This window comes from Pan troglodytes, chromosome 1 (genome assembly GCF_028858775.2).
Source record: "Pan troglodytes isolate AG18354 chromosome 1, NHGRI_mPanTro3-v2.0_pri, whole genome shotgun sequence".
Lineage (NCBI taxonomy): Eukaryota > Metazoa > Chordata > Mammalia > Primates > Hominidae > Pan > Pan troglodytes.
Window position 1 is genome coordinate 178,805,067 of NC_072398.2, and position 27,232 is coordinate 178,832,298.

A 27,232-nucleotide genomic window follows, 5' to 3' on the forward strand; every position below is an offset into this window, starting at 1 on the left:
AAGATTGCTTGAGCCCAGGAGGGCGAGGCTGCAGTGAGCCCAGATCATGCCACCGCACTCCAGCCTGGGCGACAGAATGAGGTCCTGTCTTCAAAAAAAAAAAATTCACAGCACAAACCCTGACCCAAATTCGAAGGGACAGACAGGTGAATACAAAAAAAGTCACAAATTACCTAAGCAGAAACACACAAGCAGGAACCTCTGTGGGAACCAGAGGTCGGGCAGAAAAGCTTGAGTTATAATCGACAAATTGCTAGAGGCTTAGTGTGGACAACTCTGCGAGTTAAAAACTTCAAGGGGACTCCCACACTTTCGTGGGAAGCTTGACCTAGATCTCACAGCATCAAGGGGGAAATCCCCTCATTCTTCTGGCAGGGAAAGGGGAAAGGGAACCATTTTGAAATAAGCCAGAGCATTCTACTCTTTTTTCTTTTCTTTTTTTTTTTGAGACAGGGTCTCGCTCTGTTGTCCAGGCTGGAGTGCAGTGGCGAGATCTCAGCTCACTGCAACCTTCACCTCCTGGGTTCAAGTGATCCTCCCACCTCAGCCTCTTGAGTAGCTGGGATTACAGGCACACGCAACCATGCCCAGCTAATTTTTGTATTTTTAGTAGAGACGGGGTTTCACCATTTTGGCCAGGCTGGTCTTGAACTCCTGACCTCAAGTGGTCTGCCCACCTCAGCCTCCCAAAGTGCTGGGATTAGCAGGCATGTGCCACCCCAGCCTAAGAGCATTCTATTCTTAATACGGTCTGCCCTCAGCAGAAACTATTTGACCAAAGCCTAACCTGCTGGGGTTATATCAGAGCCTAACTGACCTGGGGAAAGGAAACACCCAGCTCCAGCCCATTCTTGCTATCCTGTCCCCTCTAAACAGGGGAGAAAACTGAGAAGCACTTGTGAAGTTCACAGTCCAGGGGCAGAGGCTTGCTAAAAGACTGAGACTTAATCGTAGAACTATAGAATGCTCCCCTTCCCCCAACAGCTTATCACATTACTAAAGGCCTATTTTCAGCAGTTCCTCTTACTCAATATATCATGTCCAGCTATCAAGAAAAGATTACAAGGCATAAGGTTAAAAAAAAAAAAAAGTTTGAGGAGAAAGAGCAAACATCAGAACTAGATTCAGATATAGCAGAGATGCTAGAATTATCAGAGCAGGAATTTAAAACAACTATAATTAATATGCTAAGGGCTATAACGGGTAGACAGCATGCAAGAACAGATGGGCAATGAAAGTATAGAAAAATTGTAAGAAAGAACCAAAAAGAAATGCTAGAGATCAAAAACACGATAACAGAAATGAAGAATGCCTTTGCTAGGCTTATTTAGGAGACAGGACATGACTGAGGAAAGAATCTCTAGTTTGAGGATATCTCAACAGAAACCTCCAAACCTGAAAAGCAAAGTGAAATAATAATAATAATAATAATAGAACAAAATACTCAAGAACTGTGGAACAACTACAAAGGGTGTAACATACGTGTAGTAAGAATACCAGAAGGAAAAGAGAAAAAAATACTTGTAACTAAAATGACTGAAAATTTCCCCCAAATTAATGCCACGTACCAATTCCCAGATACAGAAAGTTCAGAGAACACCAAGCATGAAAAATGCCAAAAAAAAACCTATACATAGTTATATTCAAACTATAGAAAATAAAAAAAAAAATTTTTAATCTCTAAAAAAAAAAAAAAAAAAAAAAAGACGGGTCTGTAACCCCACCACTTTGGGAGGCCGAGGCAGGTGGATCATTTGAGGTCAGGAGTTCAAGACCAGACTGGCCAACATAGTGAAACCCCGTCTCTACTAAAAATACAAAAATTAGCCGGACGGTAGTGGCACAAGCCTGTAATCCCAGCTACTTGGGAGCCTAATGCAGGAGAATTGCTTGAGCCTGGGAGGTGGAGGTTGAGGTTAACCGAGATCAGGCCACTGCACTCCAGTCTGGGCCAAAGAGTGAGACACTGTCTTAAAAAAACAAAACAAAACAAAAAAACACTATACCTACGGAGGAGTAAAGAAAAGAATTACAACTAATTTATCCTAAGAAACCTAAACAAGGAGAAAGAGGAGTGAAGAAACCATATAAGCAAGAAGAAAGAGAAAAAAAAGACCAACCTAAAAATCTGTACCCCTATAAAATTGTCCTTCAAAAGTGAAGGAGATTATATCAATAATCACTTTGGGCTGTGCACGGTGGCTCACGCCTGTAATCCCAGCACTTTGGGAGGCCAAGATGGGGGGATCACCTAAGGTCAGGAGTTCGAGACCAACCTGGCCCATGTGGCGAAACCCTGTCTCTACTAAAAATACAAAAATTAGCCAGGCATGGTGGTGCATGCCTGTAATTCCAGCTACTCAGGAGGCTGAGGCATGAGACTTGCTTGAACCTGGGAGGCGGAGGTTGCAGTGAGCCAAGATCACGCCACTGCACTCCAGCCTGGGTGACAGAGTAAGACTTCATCTCAAAAAAATAAATAAATACATACATAAAATAAATTTTTTTTTAAAAATTGCTTTGAAGGTCAATGGTCTAAATGCACCAATGAAAAGACACAGACTGTCAGAATGCATCAATAAATAAGACCTGGGCCAGGCACAGTGGCTCATGCCTGTAATTCTAGCACTTTGGGAGGCTGAGGCAGGTGGATCACTTGAGGCCAGGAGTTCAAGACCAGCCTGGCCAACACAGTGAAACCCTGTCTCTACTAAAAATACAAAAAAATTAGCTGGGCATGGTGGCACACACCTGCAATCCCAGCTACTTGGGAGGCTGAGGCAGGAGAATGGCGTGAACCCAGGGGGCAGAGCTTGCAGTGAGCCGAGATTGCGCCACTGCACTCCAGCCTGGCGACAGAGCAAGACTCCGTCTCAAAAAAAAAAAAAAAAAAAAAATTACCAAAAACCCTCCAGGAATAAGTGACTATAGCAGGGTTACAGGATACAAGGTTAATATATAAAAGCCAATTACTTTCCTGTATACCACTGATGAATAAGTCGAAGTTAAAATTAAAAACACAATTTACATTAGCACCAAAATAAACAAAATACTTCTATATAAATATAACACAATATGTTCAAGATCTACATGAAAAAACAACAGAACTCTGATAAACACTATAAAAGAACCAAATAAATGAAAAGATATTCCATGTTCACGAACAGAAAGACTTAATATTGTCAAGATGTCATTTCTTCCTGACTTGATCTACAGATTCAACACAATCCCAGTCAAAATCCCAGAAAGTTATTTTATAAACATTGACAAATTGATCCTAAAATTTATATGGAGGAGAAAGACCCAGAATAACCAACACATTATTGACAGAGAAGAACAAAGTTAGAAGCCTAACACTACCCTACTTCAAGACATACTGTAATCAAGACAGTGTCAAATTGGTGATAGACAAATAAATCTATAAAACAGAACAGAGAGGCCAGAAATAGACACACACAAATATAGTCAGCTGATCTTCGACAAAAAAGCAAAAGCAATACAATGGATCAGAGATAGTTTTTTACAAATGGTACTGGAACTAGACATCCAACATATAAAAAAAGATAAATCTAGACACAGACCCCTATACCTTTCACAGGAGTTAACTCAAAATGAATCAGAAAACTAAATATAAAACACAAAACTATTAAACTGCTAGAAGATAACAGTAGAAAATCTAGATGACCTTTGATTTGGCAATGACTTTTTAGACACAATACCAAAGGAATGATCTATGAAAACAAGAATTGATAAGCTGCACCTTCACTAAAATTAAAAATTTCTGCTCTGTGGCCAGGCACAGTGGCTTACATCTGTAATCCCAACACTTTGGGAGGCCAAAGTGGGTGGATCGCTTGAGCTCAGGAGTTCAACACCAGCATGGGCAACATGACAAAACCCTGTCTCTACAAAAAAAATATAAAAATTAGCCAGGCATGGTAGTATGTGCCTATAGTCCCAGCTACTCAGGAGACTGAGGTGGAAGAATGGTTTGAGCCTGGGAGGTCAAGGCTGCAGTGAGCTGTGATTGCACCACTGCACTCCAGCCTAGGTGACAGAGTGAGAGCCTGTCTAAAAAAAAATAAAAAATAAAAAATAAAAATTCTGCTCTGCAAATGACACTGTTAAGAGGATGAAAAGACAAGCCACAGACTGGGAGAACATACTTGAAAAAGATTTATCTGATAAAGGTCTATTATCCAAAATGTACAAAGAACTTTTAAAACTCAACAATAAAAAAAAAACAACTGGATCAAAAAACAGGCCAAAGACCTGTACAGACACTTCACCAAAGAAGGTACACAGATGGCAAACAGGCATTATGATAAGATACTCCACATTATTTGTTATAAGGAAAATACAAATTAAAATAACTATGAGATTCCACCACACACCTATTAGAATGGCCAAAATCAGAAACACTGACACCACCAAATGCTAGAGAGGATGTGGGTGCAACAGGGACTCTCATTCATTGTTGTGAGGATGCAAAATGGTACAGCCACTTTGGAAGACAGTTTGGCTGTTTCTTACAAAACTAAATATACTCTTAAAATATGATCCAGCAATCGTGCTCCTCAGTATTTACACAAAGGAGCTGAAAACATGTCTACACAAAAACCTGCACATAGATGTTTATAGCAGCTTTATTCATAATTGCCAAACTTAGAAGCAACTAAGATGTCCTTCAGTAGGTGAATGGTAGGTAAATAAAAGCTGTGGTACATCCATACAATAGATTCAGCACTAGAAAGAAGTGAGCTATTAAGCCACAAAAAGATATGGAAGAACCTTAAAGGCACATTTCTAAGTGAAAGAAGCCAATCTCAAAAGGCTACGTACTGTATGATTCCAAGTATGTGACATTCTGGAAAAGTCGAAACTACAGAAATAGTAAAAAGATCCGTGATTGGCCAGGTACGGTGGCTCACTCCTGTAATCCCAGCACTTCGGGAAGCCGAGGCGGGTGGATCACGAGGTCAGGAGATCAAAACCATCCTAACACGGTGAAACTCCGTCTCTACTAAAAAAAATACAAAAAATTAGCCGGGCGTAGTGGCAGCGCCTATAGTCCCAGCTACTCGGTAGGCTGAGGCAGGAGAATGGCATGAACCCGGGAGGCGGAGCTTGCAGTGAGTCGAGATCGCGCCACAGCACTCCAGCCTGGGTGACAGAGCAAGATTCCATCTCAAAAAAAAAAAGATCCGTGATTGTCAAAGACTAGGGGAGAGGAATGAATTGGCAGAGCAAAAAGATTTTTAAGGTGTTAAAACCACTCTGTATTATATCATTATGATAAATGACAACATTAAACATATGTCCAAACCCATAAAATATACAACACCATTGAGTAAACCCCAATGTAAATAATAATCTTTGGGTGATAATGATGTATCCATGTAGGTTCTTAAACTGAAACAATTGTGGAGGATATTGATAATGGTGGAGGCTATACGTGTGTGAGGGCAGGAGGTACACAGGAAATCTCTATTTTCCTCTCAATTTTGCTGTGAACTTAAAGTTGCTCTAAAAAACAAAGTCTACTAAAAAAGACAGAGAGTATATATAAAGCAGCATTATGAAGCACTACTAATCCAGTCAATGCAAGTGATATATTTCACTTACAAAGTACCAATTGGAAAACTAGCCAAATTGGTAGGTTCACAAAATCATATAGCCTAACACTTGCAGTAAAATTAGATCCTATGTATGCTCCTATCTTGACAACTCTTTGCGAGCATTTAGGGCATTGTTTCTAACTTTTAACCACATCAAATTTGAAAAGAACATAACCTGAATTGTCTCAGTCAAAGCTCAGGACAACAGTTAGATGAAACAAATCCATGCTCAAATTACTTGTATTAAAGAACACTACAGGCTGGGCACAGTAGCCCATGCCTGTAAGGGAGGTCGAGGCAGGTGGATCACCTGACCTCAGGAGTTCGAGACCAGCGAAACCCCACATCTACTAAAAATACAAAAATTTTCTGAGCGTGGTGGTGGGTGCCTGTAATCCTAGCTACTGTGGAGGCTGAGGCAGGAGAATCGCTTGAACCCGGGAGGCAGAGGTTGTAGTGAGCCGAGATAGCATCACTGAACTCCAGTTTGGGTGACAGAGTGAGACTCCATCCCAAAAAAAAAAAACAAAAACAAAAACACTACAATATTATTTAATGACAACCCAAAGAAAATCTCTGCCTGTAGGTGCTCTTCCAGTTTGGCTCCCTTTTCTTCCAAAGTCTTTACCACCTCCATTCGAATGACTCAGATTTCTATAAACATCACCTCTCACTCAAATTCTGAGGCCACAGCTTCACCTATCTGATATGAAATAGTTCTCCATCTGGTTGTTCCACTACACCTCAAATTTCAAACAGTGAACCCTTCACATTCAAGAGGAATATTTTCTCAAGAGAGTTGTCTACTTTCTGTGCATCCTCCTCTCCACCTTCTACTTATGCTCTCACTCTTCTCTGGCTTCCCCACCATTCTTGTTTCAAGTCACTGATAACTTCCATATTGTTAAAACTAATGGACACTTTTTGGTCCTAATTTCATCTGACATTTTAGCAACATTCAATTATATTAGATCACATCCTCCTCCTTTATGAAACTCTTCTTCCATGACTTGTGTGATACTACAAATTCTTACTTTCTTCTATTTTTTTTTTGACATCTATCTCTCATCTTCATCCCTGACTCCTCCTCTTCTACCCAATCTTAAATGTTGAAATTCCTCAGAGTTCTGTACTCAGTCCTCTTCTTTTCTCAATTTATACTGTTTTCCAAGAGAATTGTATCTACTATGATTGCTTCAAACACCATCTGTTAAGAAATTCCAATTTAAAAGAGTGACCTCTTTTCTGGGTTCTAAAGCTACTCAATGTCTCCATGCTCCACACACATCTCAACACATACATCTATTTTCATACTAATCAATGTTTTCTTCTCTATTCTCTATATCATCTACCCAGTTGTTCACGCTATAGTAATTCTCTATCACTCCCTCTCCCCATAATGCTCACAATCAACATTAAATCATGTTCTCATTTAATGAAAACCAATTTACTTTTCTGTCTACAACTACTACCTTCATCCAAGCTACTATTATCTCACATCTGGATTACTGAAATATTATCTTCAATAATATTCTTATATCTACTTCTGCCTCCTCCTCCTCCAATCCATTCTCCATTCAGCTGTTAAACTTATATTTTGAAAGATCTATTCAAGTGATTCTTCTACCTGAAATTCTTCAATTGTTTGATATTAAATATATCTTGATAATAAAATTAAATATAATATCAAGACTCCTTACTAAGACCTTATGAGGTCTGGCACAATTTTAACACTTGCCTACCTCTCCAGTTTATACTTTTGTCACTTTCTTTTTTGCTTACTTCTCTACATCTACACTGACATCTTATTCCTCAAGAGTATCATGTTCTTTCCCACCTCTGATTCTTTATCCATGTGAATAAATGCTGAGATTTTATAAATTTACAAGTTAATAAATACCACTAAAAAATTTCTCCTATTAAATGCTATACAATTAATAATCAATCCTTCCAGGCATTATTGATGTTTATCATGACCTCCAATTTACCAATTTTTTCTGAGACCGGGTCTTGCTCTGTTGCCCAGGCTAGAGTGCAATGGTGTGATCTTGGCTCACTGCAACCTCTGCCTCCTGGGTTCAAGCAATTCTCCTGCCTCAGCCTCCCGAGTAGCTGGGACTACAGGCACCCACCACCACGCCTGGCTAATTTTTTGTATTTTTAGTAGAGACGGAGTTTCACCATGTTGGCCAGGATGGTCTTGAACTCCTGGCCTCAAGTGATCCACCCACCTTGGCCTCCCAAAGTGTTGGGATTACAGGCGTGAGCCTGGCCAACTTACCAATTTTTATAATGTGTTGATCTTCACACTCTTGACTTCTCTATCATTTCCATCAAGACTCCTTAAAAGAACCACTGTAAAATTTTCACTTCAACATTTAGCACATTCTAAATATGTGACAGAGCACTCACTGTTTGAGAGCTTTTGTAACATGGCATATGGTAAGATTTACTGGCCAGTAGTGTACAAGTCTACCAAGTTAGAGCTCAATGACAAACAATGTATGGGAGCACCCAGATTGTGGACAAATATAAGACTATACTGGCCAGGCACGGTGGCTCACGCCTGTAATCCCAGCACTTTGGGAGGCCAAGGTGGGCGGATCACGAGGTCAGGAGTTCGAGACCAGCCTGGCCAACATGGTGAAACCCCATCTCTACTAAAAAATACAAAAATTAGCTGGACTTGCTGCCGCGAACCTATAGTCCCAGCTACTCGGGAGGCTGAGGCAGGAGAATTGCTTGAACCCATGATGCGGAGGCTGCAGTGTGCTGAGATCGGGCCACTGCACTCCAGCCTGGGCGACAGAGTGAGACTCTGTCTTGGAGGGAAAAAAAAAAAAAAGACTATACTGAAACAGACTTCATGTATCTTTTAATGCTATTGCATTTATCAAAAACTTTCATAAACTAGTTAATACATTAATACTCTGTGTCCAAAATAAAAATAAAAAACACTCTGTGTCTATTTTGCAGAAAAGAAGAGAGGGAATAATAATATTTATTGACCACTTACTATGTACCAGACACTCTTCCAAGTGCTTTTTAGGTATTAAACTTTTACTTTTCTTTACAATCCTAAATAGTGGATATAATTAGGCCCTCCAAGATGTATACTACAAGAGGGCAGAGATCTTCTCTTAATGCTCTTTGTTGCATTGCTGGCACCCAGAACAGTGTCTGGGATATATAGTAAGCAGTCAAATATTTGTTGAATGGATAATGAAGAAATGGAGGCAAAAAGAATTTAAGTGACTTGCACAAGGTCACACACAGTGACACAGCCAGAATTTGAATCTAGGCAATCTGGTTTCACGTCTCAGATTCTTAACCACTAGGTATGTATATATTTGGAAACAACATTCCTCCTTTACCTCTTTTCACCCTTTAGAAATATTTTCAGTGTAAAAAATGCTTCCATGAGCTAGAAGCTGTGCTCACTGTTTTGCAAAGAAAAGAGAAAGAGAAAAAGGAAAAGAAAAAAGTATAGTTTAATAACATATAAACACTATAGTATATCTGAATTTATTAATACTCTCACTACAGATGCAGTAAGCACTACAGAGCAGGGAGAGAGGTATAGGTTAACAGGTTACTACCATGGATTTTAAAAATATATACATGTCTATTGTTATATATTATTATAATATATTCATACATGCTATTTAGCATAGCATTATAATCAATCAGCACTACACAGTGCAGTATTAAATAAGTCATGCATGTACATCTAGACTTGCTGTCTTTTTAAATAGCTGAATAGCATTCCATTAAATAGACATATAATACTACAATTTAGCTCTTATCCCTATCAATAAGCCTTTAGATTGCTTCCATGTTTTTATGCTTATCAACAATATAATGAATATCCTTGTACCTGTATCTTTACCCTTTAACGTGCAATAAATATCTAAAAGCAAAGTTTGAGAGAAAGGTAGTGCACATTTTAAATTTTAATAAATACTGCCAAGTTTTCCACCAAACATGCTGTTTGTTTTTATTTCCTCAAATGGGTATATACAAGAATTTTTTCTTCATGCTCTAATCATTATTGAATAAAATCAATATTTTACCAATCTCACAGGTAGTAAATGGAACTTTATTTTCTAATTTGTATTTTTCATTATGAATAAAAGCTAAACATCTATTTATATCTTTCATATGTTTATTGGCCTTTCTGCAAATTGCCTACAAATATTCCTTATATGTATCATGTTTAGAATCTTAGTCTCAGTTTAACGTTTGAGTGAGGTTTTTTTTTATATGAAGGTCTTCCATTTTATGTAGTCAAATTCACCAATCTTCATTTTTGGCTTCTGTATTTCATATCATGCTTAGAAAAAGCCTTTTTTATACCAATATTATGAACACATTAGCCTATGTTTTCTATGCTATTTTCATGTTGCTTTTGTTTGCTTCGCTCTTTCATCATCTAGAATCTATTTTGGTGGGGAAGGCTCTATAACTTGTTTTTCTCACTCAATAATATATCCTAGATATCTTTCCAGATAAACTACTTTGTTTGTTTTTGAGATGGAGTCTGGCTCTCTCGCCCAGACTGGAGTGCAGTGGCACAATCTCAGCTCACTGCAACCTTCGCTTCCTAGGTTCAAGCAATTCTCGTGCTTCAGCCGCCCGAGAAGCTGGGATTACAACTACTTTAATTGTACACATAGAATTCTAAAATATAACCATATCATAATTTTCCTGTTATTTATCAGTTATATAAAGCACGAATAAGCATTTACATTTTCCCCTATTTTTCAACGATTACCAAGAATGCTCCCATTAACACCCTTGTATATGCCTCCTTGGACACGTGTGTGTGTGTGCGTGCGCGCGTGCGTGTGTGTTTGAAGATAAACATTAAGACATTAAGATGCACAATTACTGAGTCATTAGTGTGTATCTTTTTTTTTTTTTTTTTTTTTTTGAGACAGAGTTTTGCTCTTGTTGCCCAGGCTTGAGTGTAGTGGCGCGATCTCGGCTCACTGCAACCTCCTTCTTCCCGGTTCAAGCAATTCTCCTGCCTCAACCTCCTGAGTGGCTAGGATTACAGGCGCCTGCAACCATGCCCAGCTAATTTTTGTATTTTTAGTAGAGACGGGGTTTCACCATGTTGGCCAGGCTGGTCTTGATCTCCTGACCTCAGGTGATCCACCTGCCTTGGCCTCCCAAAGTGCTGGGATTACAGGCATGAGCCACCACACCCGGCCATGTGTATCCTTTTTTTTTTTTTTTTTTGATACTGACAAATTACCCTCCAAAATGATGTGCCTAATATGCTTTTGTTTTAAAATTAATTACCTGTATCCATTCACTCAACAGATATTTAAATGTTTTCTTTCTGTTAGGCACTGTTCTAGAGGCTGGGTACACAGCATAATAGCCAACCCAGACAATGGCACTACTCTGGTGATGAAGAGTGCAGGCTCTAAACTGTGCCGGGTAGTCCCAGGTACTCAGGAGGCTGACGCAGGAGGACTGTTTGAGCCCAGAAGTTGGAGTCCAGCCTAGGCAACAACAAAAAAGAGTGCAGGCTCTAGACACTGACTGCCTGAGTTCAAATGGGGGTTCAATAAGCATGAGATGTCTGATCTTGGACATCTATTCTTGTGCCTCAAGTCCCTCATCAATAAAACAGTAATAATAATAAAATTACCTATCTCATAGGATTGCTGTGGATTGTTCTGCCTACAGTTTAGAAAGTACTCAAAGATTTCTTATGACTTAAATTTGCTATTACTATTATTTTTGCCAATGAGAGGCAGAAATAATATTTCATTATGGGATCATCATTTTCCTGATAAAAAGTAAGACTGAACATATATTTTTACTTTTTTAGCCTTTTGAATTTCCCATTCGATGACCTCCTGTTCAAATTCTTTGTCCATTTTTTTCTGTTATGATGTTTGCATTTTTCCTTAATGATCTGTCAGAGTCTTTACATATCCTGTGCATTAATCCTTTGACTGTTAAATATGATGCAAATATTTTCTAGTATGACACCTATGCTCTGACCCATGGGCTGTCAGGTTTTGTTTGTGGCCAAATCACAAGGATGGCAGAATTGACTACTGTTTTGCCAAGAGAATTTCAAGTCCTGCTCTCTACTTTAAAAGGTTTGTAATTACTTAGATTAAGGGAAGGAGGTAGCAAATACCCTCTAAGCAACTGACAGTATAAGCCAAAGGCTTAGGAGCAATTTCTAACTTATCTACTCTTGTCTCCTAAATACCTGGTACACGATCTTATACATAATAGACTCCGGATGAACAAGCATATTTGAATGCAGCAAAATCTCCTTACTAGGTTACACACTTCTTATGGGTAATGATGGTGTCAAACTTACCTTGGTATCACTCCCACAATGCCTAAAAGTGCTTTTACACAGAAAAAGCACTCAAATGTTTTTATAGGACAGATTGCCATCTCTGAACACACATGAAAGTAGCCAAAGTAATCAATGTAAAACAAAGCAATCCCCTCCTCTAAGATTACACCCTGATTTGCAGTGGCAGGTAGCTCTGCACAGAGTCTGATGTTTGGGTATCTTCCTCTTAAATTCACTATGTTTCGGGTGCTTGTTCTAGAAAAAAAAAAAAAAAGCCCCTGCCAATTACCGTGTCCTAAGCCTGTCTAGATGCTGTTAAGACCATGTCCATTTAATATTTTTCATGTTTTAGTCTCTCTCCAAATTTCTTCTCACTACCATTATTTAACAATAAGTCCATTTCAGCACACTAGACACAGCTTTTGGGTCTCTGGATTTTATTCTTTTCCCACATACCATTCCCTGGTTGAGCTCTCCTTTGCTAAGTGCCGCTAGACTGGTTTCTTTCCAGGATATCACTCTTGGTGATCTAGCCTTACAGTTTCATGCGAAATCACGAGACAATGTGGTGTAATGGAAAAAGTGCAGGATTGTTGGAGCCAAATGATCTGGGTTTGTATACTGGTTCAGCCATTTACTAACTATATGACCTGAATAATCCTAAGTATCAGTTTCCCTACTTTCAAATGGGGATAATATCTAACCCATATGGGTCATAGGACTGTGGTAAGGATTAGAAAATTAGATGACAATGCAGAAATACTTCATAAAGAATTCTACAAATATATGTCATTATATGAAATATGGCTCAAAGAAGTATCAGTAAAAGGACTCCACCAGACAAGTCACTTCATGAGGGCAAGTGTCTGATTGGGTCATGGCTGCATCTTCAAAGCCTGGCATATTTGTTGAAAGAATGACAGAATGAAAAGAGAACTTTTCAGTGACCTTAGCCAAATTAATAAATCTCTGGGCTCTGGGTTTCAATTCCCTCATTTGTAAAGTAAGAACACTATCTCCCACCTCAAAATATTGCTATGAAGATTAAAAGGAAATAATATTCATTGACCGGGCATGGTGGCTCACGCCTGTAATTCCAGCACCTTGGGAGGCCAAAGCAGGTGGACTGCTTGAGTCCAGGAGTTCAAGACCAGCCTGGGCAACATGGTGAAACCCTGACTCTACAAAAAAATACAAAAATTAGCCAGGCATGGTGGCATGCATTTATAGTCCCACCCACTGGAGGGGTTAGGGGGCTAAGGCAGGAAGATCACTTGAGCCACGGAGGTTGAAGCTGCAGTGAGCTGGGATCATGCCACTGTACTACAGCTGAAGGAAGGAAGGAAGGAAGGGAGGGAGGGAGGGAGGGAATGAATATCCATAAAATATAATAGATATTTATCTATTTGCTTCTTCCTGTCAAGCCAGATATAGTTTAAGACTTGGTTGTATAAAAAGTAGATGCTATTAATAGTTACTGACACAAATTCTTCTAGGGGAAGTCAAGAAATATTACTATCTTCTACCCTTTAATCTCAATAAAAATTAATATACTGACAAAGTGATTTAAGTACTTTATCTCAGCCATGTTTAAAGTGCTGCAGTTCACTGTGACTCACATACACACAGACCCTTATAATGAACCACAGCCCCAATGAAGTCAAGAGCCTTCTCAGAGACAAGTGCTTCTTTATGTAATCCAGACATGACAATCTACTATTGATGAAACTGAAAATCTTTTAAGCATCTAATCCATATCAAAACAAGCTCCACTTATTGGTCACAGCACATGAGACAGAAACATTGTTTTATTTAGTCATCAACAGTATTAACATACAGAGAATCCAATCCATATTGTGCATAATTTTGATGCACAATAAAATTAAAACCAAAGCACCTAATGGAACCCCAAAGTACACTAAGCATAAACTGACAGAACTGAAGTGAGAAATAGACAATTCAACAGTAACAGTTGAAGCTTTGCCACATCTACTGCAAGAATGAAAACAATTCTCAGCAATCAGGCTATTGACATTCCAGAAAATGTCAACATCATTCTGAAGAAACACACAGGTATTATGAAGGAACCCAGAGGTACCCTGCAGAGGGACATCAACGTAAAACACAATCTTATTGGAAACAAAAAGTAGCAGCTCCAAGTTGATAAGTGGTAGAAAAATGGGAACTGGCTACCGTTTGCACTTTTTGTAGTCATGTACAGAACATGATCACGGGTGTTATACTGGGCTTACGAAATGAGGTCTATATATACTCACTTCTCATCAACATAGTTATGCAATAGAATGGGTCTCAAAATTCAAATTTTCTTGGGTGAAAAATACATCTGCAGGTTTCAGAAGAGGCCAGGTGTTGCCTGTTTAGTATCCCAAGCCCAGGATACTAACACAATTCCATAAGGAAAGAACATTTTTCAACAAATGGTGTTGGATGTTCACGTGCGCAAGAATAAAGTTGGACCTACCTCACACCATATACAAAAATTAACTCAAAATGGATAAGAGATCCAAATATAAGAGCTAAAACTCTTCAAAGAAAACATAGGAGCAAATCTTTGTGGCCTTGCACTAAGCAATACGACACCAAAAGCACAAGTTTAAAAAAAAAAAACAACCTAAGGCCAGGTGCGGTGGATCACACCTGTAATCCCAGCACTTTCAGAGGCTGAGTGAGGCAAATCACTTGAGGCCAGAAGTTTGAGACCAGCCTGGCCAACATGGCAAAACCCCATCTCTACTAAAAATCAACAAATTAGGCCGGGCTCAGTGGCTCACATCTGTAATTCCAGCATTTTGGGAGGCCGAGGTGGGTGGATCATTTGAGGTCAGGAGTTAGAGACCAGCCTGGCCAACGTGACAAAACCCCATCTCTACTAAAAATACAAACATTAGTCAGGCATGGTGGAGCACGACTGTAATCCCAGCTACTTGGGAGGCTGAGGCAGGAGAATCACTTCAACCCAGGAGGCAGAGGTTGCAGTGAGCCTGGATCGTGCCACTGCACTCCAGCCTGGGTAACAGAGTGAGATCCTATCTAAAGAAAAAAAAAAAAAAAATAGGCTGGGCATGGTGGCTCATGCCTGTAATCCTAGCACTTTGGGAGGCTAAGGCGGATGGATCACTTAAGGTCAGGAGTTCAAGACCACCCGGGCCAATATGGTGAAACCCCATCTCTACTAAAAATACAAAATTAGCCGGGCGTGGTGGTAGGTGCCTGTAATCCCACCTACTCGGGAGGCTGAGGCAGAAGAATCACTCGAACCTGGGAGGCAGAGGTTGCAGTGAGCCGAGATCATGCCACTGCACTCCAACGTGGGCAACAAAGCAAGACTCCATCTCAAAATAAATAAATAAATAAATAAAAATAAAATAAAATAAGACAGTGGTGATTACCGCATGACTCTGTGAAAACTACTGAAAGTAATTCACAACTGAAAACTACTGAATTCTACACTTTGAACAGGTGAATTTTGTTATAAAGCTATCTTAAAAACATAAAAAAAAGCTATCTTAAAAACAAGAATTAAAACTAGAAATACTGTAATTCTGATCCGCCTGAGCTTAACATTGGTATTCTACCATGTCCCTCAGTCTACTATATAAACCAATGCAACTCATCTTCAATTATAAGATAGAAAAATTAGCAGCCAGTCCTCTCATACCTATAAATTCATTTTATAGGCTACAAAACTATTTTTTGTACAAAATTACAAAACTATTATTTTTAATGAAATCATATTATTCAAAATATTCATCAAATGCCAATTCTAACTGTTGGACAAACTAGGCAATTTTATTTAAAAAATTTTTTAACTTATATTTTAGGTTCAGGGGTACAAGTGCAGGTTTGTTATACAGGTAAACTCATGTCACAGGGGTTTATTGTACAAATTATTTTGTCACCCAGGTAAAGGCCTAGTACCTAATACTTATTTTTTCTGATCTTCTCCCTCCTCCCAGCCTCCACCCTCCAGTAGGACCCAGTGTCCGTTGTTCCCCTCTGTGTCCATGTGTTCTCATCATTTAGCTCTCACTTATAAGTAAGAACATGTGGTATGTGGTTTTCTGTTCCTGCATTAGTTTCCTAAGTATAACGGCCTCCAACTCCATCCGTGTTCCTGCACAGCACATGGTCTCATTCTTTTGTATGGCTCCATAGTATTCCATGGAGTATATGTACCTCATTTCCTTTATCCAATCTGCCATTGATAGGCATTTAGGTTGATTCCATGTCTTTGCTATTGTGAATAGTGCTGCAATGAACATATGCATGCATGTGTCTTTATGCTAGAACAATTTATATTCCTTTGGGTATATACCCAGTAATGGAATTGCTTGGTCAAATGATAGTTCTGTTTTTAGCTCTTTGAGGAATCACAAAACAAGGGAATCACTGTGGAAAGGAATCGTTTTCCATAATGGCTGAACTAATTTACACTCCCACCAACAGTGTATAAGAATTCCCTTTTCTCCACAACCTTGTCAGCATCTGTTATTAATTGACTTTTTAACAATAGCCACTCTGACTGGTGTGAGATGGTATCTCATTGAGGTTTTGGTTTGCATTTCTCTAATGATCAGTGATGGTGAGCTTTCCTTCATATGCTTGTTGGTCACACATGTATGTCTTCTTTTGAAAAGTGTTCATGTCCTTTGCCCACTTTTTAATGGAGTTGTTTTTCTCTCATAAATTTGTTTAAGCTCCTTTTAGATGCTAGATATCAGACCTTTGTCAGATGCATAGTTTGCAAAAATTTTCTCCCATTCTGTAGTCTGTTTACTCTGTTGGTAGTTTGCTGTGCAGAAACTCTTAAGTTTAATTAGATGCCATTTGTCAATTTTTGCTTTTGTTGCAATGGCTTTTGGTGTCTTCATCATGAAATCTTTGCCAGTTCCTATGTCCAAAATGTATTGCCTAGGCTGTCTTCCAGGGTTTTTATACTTTTGGGTTTTACATTTAAGTCTTCAAACCATCTTGCATTGATTTTTGTGCATGGTATAAAGAAGGGGTCCAGCTTCAATCTTCTGCATATGGCTAGCCAGTTATCCCAGCACCATTTATTGAATAGGCAGTCCTTTCCCCATTGCTAGTTTTTGTCAGCTTTTGTCAAAGATCAGATGGTTGTAGGTATGGACCTTATTTCTGGGCTCTCTATTCTGTTCCATTGGTTTACGTGTCTGTTTTGTGTTAGTACCATGCTGTTTTGGTTACTGTAGCACTGTAGTATAGTTTGAGTGGGGTAATATGATGCCTCCAGCTTTGTTCTTTTTCCTTAGGATGCCCTTGGCTTTGGGGCTCTTTTTTGGTTCCATATGAATTTTAAAATATTTTTTTCTAGTTCTGTGTAGAATGCCATTGATAGTTTGATAGGAATATCATTGAATCTGTAAGTTGCTTTGGACAGTATGGCCATTTTAATGATATTGATTCTTCCTATCCATAATCATGGAATTTTTTCCATTTGTTTGTGTCATCTCTGATTTCTTTGAGCAATATTTTGTAATTCTCATTGTAGAGATCTTTCACCTCCCTGGTTAACTGTATTCCTACGTATTAATATTTTATTCTTTTTGTGCCAATTGTGAATGGGATTGCGTTTCTAATTTGGCTGTCAGCTTGGCTGCTGTCAGTGTCTAGGAATGCTAGTGATTTCTGTGTTTATTCTGTATCCTGAAACTTTGCTGAAGCTATCAGCTGAAGGAGCTTTTGGGCCAAGACTATGAGGTTTTCTAGATATAGAATCATGTCATCTGCCAACATGGATGATAGTTTTACTTCTTTTCTTCCTATCTGGATGCCCTTTCTTTCTCTTCCCTGATCTCCCTGGCCAGGACTTCCAATACTGTGCTGAATAGGAGTAGTGAAAAAGGGCATCCTTGTCTTGTGCCAGTTTTCAAGGGAATGCTTCCAGCTCCTGCCCATTCAATATGAGGTTGGCTGTGGGTTGGTCATAGATGGCTCTTATTATTTTAAGGTATGTTCCTTCAATACCTAGTTTACTGAGAGGCTTTTTTGTTGTTGTTTTTTGGGTTTTGTTTTTTGTTTTTTTTTTTGAGACAGAGTCTCGCTCTGTTGCCCAGGCTGGAGTGCAGTGGCATGATCTTGGCTCACTGAAACCTCCACCTCCCAGGTTCAAGCAATTCTCCTGCCTCAGCCTCCCAAGTAACTAGGATTACAGGTGCCTGCCACCAAGCCCAGCTAATACTGTATTTTTAGTAGAGATGGGGTTTCACCATGTTGGCCAGGCTGGTCTTGAACTCCTGACCTCAAGTGATCCACCCGTCTCGGCCTCCCAAAGTGCTGGGATTATAGGCATCAGCCACTGCACCCAACCAGGATATTGAATTTTATCAAAAGCCTTTTTTTTTTTTTTTTTTTGAGACGGAGCCTCACTCTGTCCCCAGGCTGGAGTGCAGTGGCGCAATCTCGGCTCACTGCAACCTCTGCCTCCCAGGTTCAAGCGATTCTCCAGTCTCAGCCTCTCAAGTAGCTGGGACTACAGAAACACCACCACGCCCAGCTAATTTTTATATTTTTAGTAGAGATGGGGTTTCACCATGTTGGCCAGGATGGTCTCGATCTCTTGACCTTGTGATGTGCCCGCCTTGGCCTCCAAAAGTGCTGGGATTACAGGCGTGAGCCACCGTGCCCGGCCATCAAGAGCCTTTTCTGCATCTAACCAATTTTATTTTTAACAAAGGATTTAAAAGTGCTTAGCAATACTCTATATTAAAACTTCCAACTCAACAAATAGCATATCTTACTTATTTGGTTTATTAATTAGGGACTAATACTCTACAGCTACTTAAGAGAGCTAAGCAATAGAATTTTAGACATTCCTCAATAACATTTCCCAGGCTTATAATTTCATTTTTAATTTCATTAAAAATACACTAACCATTGATAATTTTGTCAGAATAAGTCTTTCCATGGGAATTTACAATCTTTTAGCATGGTGTGGCATTAGAAAACTTGCTTAGCTTCTACCTGTTTTTTTCTCTTCTTAAATGAGGATAATAAAAATATCTGTTCCAACCCTTTGTTAATGAAAATCAAAAAACAAAGCACTCTGTAAGGTATAATTATTACTCCCTCTTCAATGAAAAAGCTGAACTAGTAGGTATTAAATTGTTGAACACCTCTTAAGAAAAGCATAAACCTGGGATGAGTGTTAGCAAGTGGGGAGATAGTACTGCAATGCGGAGGCAGACCCAAAGGTTCCACTCCCAAGCAAACAAACAAAAAATGTTGTACGTCATCAGACTTGGCAAAACATTTTATCAATTCTTTTTTTGTTTTTAGCTTAGAGATAGAGCCTCAGTATGCTGCCCAGACTGGTCTTGAACTCCTGAGCTCAAACAATCCTCCCCCTTGTCCTCCCAAAGTGCTGGGATTACAGGCATGAGCCACCGTGCCCAGTCTTTGTTTTGTTTTTGAGATGGGGTCTTGCTATGTTGTCCAGGCTGGTCTCTAACTCCTGGCCTCAGGTGATCCCTCCTCCTCAACCTCCCAAGCATCTGGGATTATAGGTCACCGCACTCAGTTTTTCAATTCTTTTACACTGAACATTAGCAGCTATTTAAATCTAAAGGATGGTCATCTGGAATAATCGTCCTGGATAGTCAAGGAAGAATTTGTTTCTTTGTTGTTACATTAAGTATCTGATTGAGGACCCACCCCCGCCCACCCCCGCTCCCTGCCACCCGCCACCCAAAAATGGAAAAGGCTGACCTCAAAATTATTTTCCTGGCCAGATGCGGTGGCTCACACCTGTAATCCTAGAAATTTGGGAGAATAAGGCGGGTGGATCACCTGAGGTCAGGAGTTCAAGGCCAGCCTGGCCAACATGAAGAAACCCCATCTCTACTAAAAAATACCAAAAAAAAAAAAAAAAAAAAAAAAAAAATTAGCTGGACTTGGTGGCAGGCACCTGTACTCCCAGCTACTTGGGAGGCTGAGGTACAGAAGAATCACTTGAACCCAGGAGGCAGAGGTTGCAGTGAGCCAAAATCATGCCACTGCACTCCAGCCTGGGCAACAAGAGTGAAAATCCATCTCAAAAAAAAAAAAAAAAAAAAAAAATATATATATATATATATAGACACTTGTCATTAAAGAAATGCCAAAAGGACAAATAGAACCATTAAATGACCTAATTTAAAGCTGCCAACTAAAAAGGTGAACTATATCAAATCACCTGACCGTTGTGTGAATTTATGACATAACTCCATGATGTCCTCTCTGCAGCCCTACTCTACCTTACTGTGTCTTTTAAAAATTATTTTTATAAAAAGAAAAGCTTGGCCAGGTGTGGTGGCTCACGCCTGTAATCCCAGCACTTTGGGAAGTCGAGGTGGGTGGATCACAAGGTCAGGATCATGCCACTGCACTCCAGCCTGGGCGACAGAGTGAGACTCTATCTCAAAAAAAAAAAAGAAAGATAGAAAAGAAAAGCTCTGACAAGCTTATACATTAAAGACACAGCTGAGGCTGGACGCGGTGGCTCACGCCAGTAATCCTAGCACTTCGGGAGGCCGAGGCGGGTGGATTGCCTAAGCTCAGGAGTTTGAGACCAGCCTGGGCAACATGGTGAAATCCTGTCTCTACTAAAATACACAAAAAAATTAGCCGGGTGTGGTGGCACGCACCTGTAATCCCAGCTACTCGGAAGGCTGAGACAGGAGAATTACTTGAACCCGGGAGGCAGAGGTTGCAGTGAGCTGAGATCGCATCACTGCGCTCCAGCCTGGGAAACAGTGAGACTCCAGCTCAAAAACAAACAAATAAATACATAAATAATTTTGAATAAAATAACTCAAAAGGCAAAAGTACAAACACAGGTCTCAATTTCCTCATATGTTTAATAAAGAAACTGGTCTAGAAAATCTCTTAGTTTCCTATGACTTCTAAAATTGAGTTTGAGTATTCTATATGTTGGTGACTGCTATAAGTTACAACAAACATATATCCCAAACATTCATAGTCTACTTAACTGGTTTACTTCCCAATATATACGTTAATTAATTTTGAAACATCTACTTTACAACATATTCTAAGTGCCTGTGTCCTCTGTCTTTTCAACCTTTCCCTTTTACGGTCTGTAAACATCCTCAACATCTTTTGATAACAAACATTAAAACCTCTCCTTCAACCCTACATTTCCCTCTAATTACTGCCCTTTCGCCTTCCTTTCACAGCCACATTCTTTTAAAAGAAAAAAATTACTGACCCTCACTTACTTTCAATTCTTACTTTCAATCTACTAAAACTGCTCTACCTAAGGTCATCAATGACTTTCTAATTGCCAATCCTAATAGACACCTTATTTTTTTAATTTATTCACGTTTATTTAAAACTAAATATTCTTTGTATAGTTATATGTCAAAAAATAGTGACTAGGTTTTATGGCTTACTTAAAATATAAATGAGGAAAATACACATGTGCCATACCAATAGCTGGTTTTATTTTTTTTAAAGGAAATACTATAATTTAAAAAAGAGTTCCAAAATATTTATTTTTTTTATTTTTTATTTTTTATTGATCATTCTTGGGTGTTTCTCACAGAGGGGGATTTGGCAGGGTCACAGGACAATAGTGGAGGGAAGGTCAGCAGATAAACAAGTGAACAAAGGTCTCTGGTTTTCCTAGGCAGAGGACCCTGCGGCCTTCCGCAGTGTTTGTGTCCCTGGGTACTTGAGATTAGGGAGTGGTGATGACTCTTAACGAGCATGCTGCCTTCAAGCATCTGTTTAACAAAGCACACCTTGCACCGCCCTTAATCCATTTAACCCTGAGTGGACACAGCACATGTTTCAGAGAGCACAGGGTTGGGGGTAAGGTCATAGATCAACAGGATCCCAAGGCAGAAGAATTTTTCTTAGTACAGAACAAAATGAAAAGTCTCCCATGTCTACTTTCTACACAGACACAGCAACCATCCGATTTCTCAATCTTTTCCCCACCTTTCCCCCTTTTCTATTCCACAAAACCGCCACTGTCATCATGGCCCGTTCTCAATGAGCTGTTGGGTACACCTCTCAGACGGGGTGGTGGCCAGGCAGAGGGGCTCCTCACCTCCCCAATGGGGCAGCTGGCCAGGCAGGGGGCTGACCCCCCACCTCTCTCCCGGACGGGGCAGCTGGCCGGGCGGGGGGCTGACCCCGTCGCCTCCCTCCGGGACAGGGCGGCTGGCCTGGCGGCGGCTGACACCCACCTCCCTCCCGGACGGGGTGGCTGCCGGGCGGAGACGCTCCTCACTTCCCAGACGGGGTGGCTGCCGGGCGGAGGGGCTCCTCACTTCTCAGACGGGGTGGCTGCCGGGCGGAGGGACTCCTCGCTTCTCAGACGGGGCGGCCGGCCAGAGACGCTCCTCACCTCCCAGACAGGGTCGCAGCCAGGCAGAGGCGCTCCTCACATCCCAGACGGGGCAGCGGGGCAGAGGCGCACCCCACATCTCAGACGATGGGTGGCCGGGCAGAGACGCTCCTCACTTCCTAGATGGGATGGCGGCCGGGAAGAGGCGCTCCTCACTTCCTAGATGGGATGGCGGCCGGGCAGAGACGCTCCTCACTTTCCAGACTGGGCAGCCAGGCAGAGGGGCTCCTTGCATCCCAGACGATGGGCAGCCAGGCAGAGACGCCCCTCACTTCCCAGACGGGGTGGCGGCCGGGCAGAGGCTGCAATCTTGGCACTTTGGGAGGCCAAGGCAGGCGGCTGGGAGGTGGAGATTGTAGCGAGCCGAGATCACGCCACTGCACTCCAGCCTGGGCACCATTGAGCACTGAGTGAACGAGACTCCGTCTGCAATCCCAGCACTTCGGGAGGCCGAGGCTGGCGGATCACTCGCGGTTAGGAGCTGGAGACCAGCCCAGGCAACCCAGCGAAACCCTGTCTCCACCAAAAAAATACGAAAACCAGTCAGGCGTGGCAGCGCGCGCCTGCAATCACAGGCACTCGGCAGGCTGAGGCAGGAGAATCAGGCAGGGAGGTTGCAGTGAGCCGAGATGGCAGCAGTACAGTCCAGCTTCGGCTCGGCATGAGAGGGAGACCGTGGAAAGAGAGGGAGAGGGAGACCATGGAAAGAGAGGGAGAGGGAGACCGTGGAAAGAGAGGGAGCGGGAGACCGTGGAAAGAGAGGGAGAGGGAGACCGTGGAAAGAGAGGGAGAGGGAGACCGTGGAAAGAGAGGGAGAGGGAGACCGTGGAAAGAGAGGGAGAGGGAGACCGTGAGGGAGAGGGGGAGGGAGAGGGACGAGTTCCAAAATATTTAACAGAATTTCCAGCAATGATTATTTCTACCTTTTTTTTTTTTTTTTTGAGACGGAGTTTTGCTCTTTGTTGCCCAGGCTGGCATGCAATGGCGTGATTCAGCTCACTGCAACCTCCGCCTCCCAGGTTCAAGTGATTCTCCTGCCTCAGCCTCCTGAGTAACTGGGATTACAGGCATGCGCCACCACGCCCGGCTATTTTTGTATTTTTAGTGGAGACAGGGTTTCTCCATGTTGGTCAGGCTGGTATCAAACTCCCAACTTCAGGTGATCCGCCTGCCTCAGCCTCCCAAAGCACTGGGATTACAGGCGTGAGCCACCGCGCCCGGCCCAGCAATGATTATTTCTAAAATGTAAAGATTTGAAACATAATTTGTACAAAACTAAAAACCAGAAGAATTCATTCTTACTTTTTCCTTTTTTAAAAAATCCAGACAATTTGTCACAAGAAAGTGATAGCAGCTGCAGCCTCAGTCACCCTCAGAATCACTGTCCCTCTTCATGGGGACAGAGCATTGCACTGAGGACAGCAATACATCTTCAACTGGCTTCTTAAGGTTTTCCTCCAGGTCCCTCTTAATTGCTCCAGATTCAGACAGTTTTCACTCCAACTCATCTCTTGTCAGGCTCATGCCGCCAAACACCAGAGGACCAATAAACTGAGCCTTGATATCTCCTTCCAGGTAAACAAATATCATGGGCAGATTCCTATCAGGATAACTGGGTATGCAGGTTGTTGAAATGGCTTTGATAAATTTGAAATCAGGAAACTTCCTGGCAACTCCACTGAGGTGCTGATTTATCAGGGCACAGAGGGGAATTCCTTGTTTGTAAAGGTGCAAGATGACCCACAAACCCTCACTGGCTTTGGTAACTTCTTGAACATAATCCTTCCCTGAGATCTCCAAAACTTCTTCAAATTTATTCTTCAATTTAGTTGCTTTCCACTCAGCCAGTCTCTGCTGTCTGTACATTTCAATAGCACATTCATCCTCCTCATTAAACTTGTCTTCACGATCCTCCAGCTCTTCCAAAGTCATATCTTCCTATGTTGTCACGATTGACTGCTGGAGGATGCGCTGCTCATCTTCCGCCTCCTCTTCCAATTCTTTCAGACTTTAAGATGCCCTTTTTGTGTAAGATATCACTCCATTCAGTGTCTGCGTTGGGGTCCTGCATCTTGTTTCCAATTGCTGAAGCCAGCTGTGCCCCCTAACAGACACTTTAAATCCTTTTTATTTAGCCTATCCACAGGAACACTCTTTTTTAAAACTCTCCTCCTCTGCTCCTATAAAAACTTGATACTCTCTATTCATTTTCCTCTTCTTTTCTTTGTCTCCTTTTGTGGACTTTATTCCACTGTGTCACTTAAATGTGACTTTTTTTTTTTGAGACACAATCTTGCTCTGCTGCATAGGTTGGAGTGCAGTGGCACGATCTCAGCTCACTGCAACCTCCACCTCTCAGGTTCAAAAGATTCTCCTGCCTCAGCCTCCCAAGTAGCTGGGACTACAGGCATGTGCCACCACGCCCAACTAATTTTTGTATTTTTAGTAGAGACAGGTTTCACAACGTTAGCCAGGCTGGTCTCGAACTCCTGACCTCACACAATCCGCCCGCCTCAGCCTCCCAAAGTGCTGGGATTACAGGCATGAGCCACCACGCCCGGCCTTAAATGTGACTTTTAATCCAGTCTCATGTTCTCTCTCATGACCTCTTGTCTCTTCACTCTACATGGTTTCACTGGATGATCTCATTCACCCTTGTGGCTTTAACTACTCCCTAAAACCTAGTATGTCTTCTGCACTCCATCTCCTCATCTAAGCCTGAATAATACACTCAATCATCCAAACCCAGACATCTAAGAACCACTCTACCCACCAATCAATCCTAACAATTCAAACCCTAAATATCTCTTGTGGCCAGGCACAGTGTCTCACATCTATAATTCCAGCATTTTGGGAGGCCACGGAGGGAGGGCTGCTTGAGCCCAGGAGTTCAAGACTACCCTGGGCAACAAAGGGAGACCCTGTCTCTACAAAAACAAAAAAATTAACCAGGCATGGTGGCACATGCCTGTGGTCCCAGCTACTCAGGAGGCTGAGGTAGGAAGATTGTTTGGGCCAAGAGGTCGAAGCTCCAATGAGCCATGATCACACCACTGCACTCCAGCCTGGGTAACAGAGCGAGACTCTGTCTCATAAATAAGTAATTATCTCTTGAATCCATCCCTTCCTATCCATTCTAGATGTTACTACTCTAATTTATATTATCTTCTCTGGCTTTGTTTTCTTCAATAGTTTCCCCAATGATAACCCTGTATCCATTCTGGCCCTCATTCAACCCATCTGCTACACAGACAACAAAATAATCTTTCTAAATCTTCAACCAAATAAGCCGGGCGAGGTGGCTCATGCCTGTAATCCTAGCACTTTGGTAGGCCGAGGCAGGTGGATCACAAGGTCAGGAGTTCAAGACCAGCCTGGCTAATATGGTGAAACCCTGTCTCTACTAAAAATACAGAAACTAGCCAGGCATGGTGGTGGGTGCCTGGGTCCTAGCTACTCAGAAGGCCGAGGCAAGAGAATCACTTGAATCCAGGAGGTGGAGGTTACAGTGAGCCGAGATCGTGCCACTGCACTCCTGCCTGGGCGATAGTGCGAGACTCCATCTCAAAAACGAAAAAAAAAAAGCCCAAATATGCCCAAGTAGCCTACCTTTTTTTTTTTTTTTTTTTTTTTGAGATGGAGTCTTGCTCTGTCACCCAGGCTGGAGTGCAGTGGCGGGATCTGGGCTCACTGCAAGCTCCACCTCCCAGGTTCATGATGCCATTCTCCTGCCTCAGCCTCCCAAGTAGCTGAGACTACAGGCGCCAGCCACCACACCCAGCTAATTTTTTGTATTTTTAGTAGAGATGGGGTTTCACCTTGTTAGCCAGGATTGTCTCGATCTCCTGACTTCGTGATCTACCCGCCTCGGCCTCCCAAAGTGCTGGGATTACGGGCGTGAGCCACCGTGCCTGGCCTATTATTTTAAATTCTTCATTGGTTCCCCATGCCCTGCTAAAAAAAAAAAAAAAAAAACTACTTTTCATAGTATATGAAGTCTCTCATAATCTAGCTCCTGTGTCTAAGTATCTACTTCACCTCTTGCCCTCAATTCCTTTCAGCCTACAAAACTAGCATAACACACTATTTGCAGTTCCCCAATTAGATAGCATATGTTTTTCCACATACTGCTACACGTTTGTGCCCAGGTTTTCCTCTGCTTAAAACACCCCTCTCATCTTTATCCATCTGGAGAACTCCTGTTAATTTTTCAATACTAAACAAAAGTGTCACCATTTCAGTCAAGCTTTCCTCGATCTCTCCAGATGGAACTGATCATCTTCACACAATTTGGTGTATTTACTCATTTACATATTTGCCTTCCCAACTAGTCCTTTAATTCCTTGATGGCACAGATGTCTTATTCCTTTTTCTATATCTAGCACTTAAGCACGGTCTTGAGTGAGTACATGGGTCATGTACTGGACAGATCTCCCAGACAAAAAATCAACAAAGAAACATCAGACTTGGGCCAGGTGCAGTGGCTCACGCCTGTAATCCAGCACTTTGGGCGGCGAGGCGGATGGATCATGAGGTCAGGAGTTCGAGACCAGCCTGGCCAAGATGGTGAAATCTCATTTCTACTCAAAAATACAAAAATTAGCCAGGTTGGTAGCTCATGCCTGTAATCCCAGCTACTGGGGAGGCTGAGGCAGGAGAAGTGCTTGAACCTGGGAGGCAGAGGTTGCAGTGAGCTGAGATCCTGCCATTGCACTCCAGCCTGGGTGACAAGAGGGAGAGCCCGTCTCAAAAAAAAAAAAAAAAAAATCGGGCTGGGGAGCCAAGATGGCCAAATAGGAACAGCTCCGGTCTACAGCTCCCAGCGTGAGCGACGCAGAAGATGGGTGACTTCTGCATTTCCATCTGAGGTACCGGGTTCATCTCACT

At 41.5% G+C, this 27,232-nt stretch overlaps 1 protein-coding gene and 1 pseudogene across 5 annotated transcripts in view; both read right to left on the reverse strand.

Annotated features, from left to right (window-relative positions):
* The window catches only part of ZFYVE9 (zinc finger FYVE-type containing 9), a 205,675-nt gene that overhangs the window by 143,001 nt on the left and 35,442 nt on the right, over nucleotides 1–27,232 (reverse strand). The gene's annotated exons all lie outside the window — the stretch shown is intronic.
* Nucleotides 20,079–25,966, reverse strand: LOC129137154 (phosducin-like protein 3; annotated as a pseudogene).